The sequence below is a fragment of the Volvox carteri genome (assembly GCF_000143455.1).
Source record: "Volvox carteri f. nagariensis unplaced genomic scaffold VOLCAscaffold_143, whole genome shotgun sequence".
Classification (NCBI taxonomy): domain Eukaryota; kingdom Viridiplantae; phylum Chlorophyta; class Chlorophyceae; order Chlamydomonadales; family Volvocaceae; genus Volvox; species Volvox carteri.
The window spans coordinates 6145-7105 of NW_003307686.1; positions in this window are offsets into that span (position 1 = coordinate 6145).

The following is a 961-nucleotide window of genomic DNA, read 5'->3' on the forward strand; positions in this document are numbered from 1 at the left end:
GAAGGACTGCGCGGCCTCAGCTCTAACGAGGCTGCGACGTACGTGAGGCGCCTTAGCACGGTATCGTGCACGGTAAGTCTGGGCCGCAAGCTTAGGGTTTTAACTGCTGTTCGCGCTTAAATGCAACCGTTAGTCGTTGGAATCTGCATGTTTAACCGTGTCGTCTGTACTTGTGCAGGGTCTCCTCTCCGCAGAGTTTGTGTTTGAAGCTCTGAAGGACTGCGCGGCCTCAGCTCTAACGAGGCTGCGACGTACGTGAGGCGCCTTAGCACGGTATCGTGCACGGTAAGTCTGGGCCGCAAGCTTAGGGTTTTAACTGCTGTTCGCGCTTAAATGCAACCATTAGTCGTTGGAATCCGCATGTTTAACCGTGTCATCTGTACTTGTGCAGGGTCTCCTCTCCGCAGAGTTTGTGTTTGAAGCTCTGAAGGACTGCGCGGCCTCAGCTCTAACGAGGCTGCGACGTACGTGAGGCGCCTTAGCACGGTATCGTGCACGGTAAGTCTGGGCCGCAAGCTTAGGGTTTTAACTGCTGTTCGCGCTTAAATGCAACCGTTAGTCGTTGGAATCCGCATGTTTAACCGTGTCATCTTTACTTGTGCAGGGTCTCCTCTCCGCAGAGTTTGTGTTTGAAGCTCTGAAGGACTGCGCGGCCTCAGCTCTAACGAGGCTGCGACGTACGTGAGGCGCCTTAGCACGGTATCGTGCACGGGGGGCATGGCCTGGCATGATGCGGTTCGGGGGACATGGTCTGGCATAATGCGGTTCGGGCGGCATGGCCTGGCATAATGCGGTTTGGGGGGCATGGCCTGGCATGATGCGGTTCGGGGGGCATGGCCTGGCATGATGCGGTTCGGGCGGCATGGCCTGGCAAAATGCGGTTTGGGGGGCATGGCCTGGCATGATGCGGTTCGGGGGGCATGGCCTGGCATGATGCGGTTCGGGCGGCATGGCCTGGCAA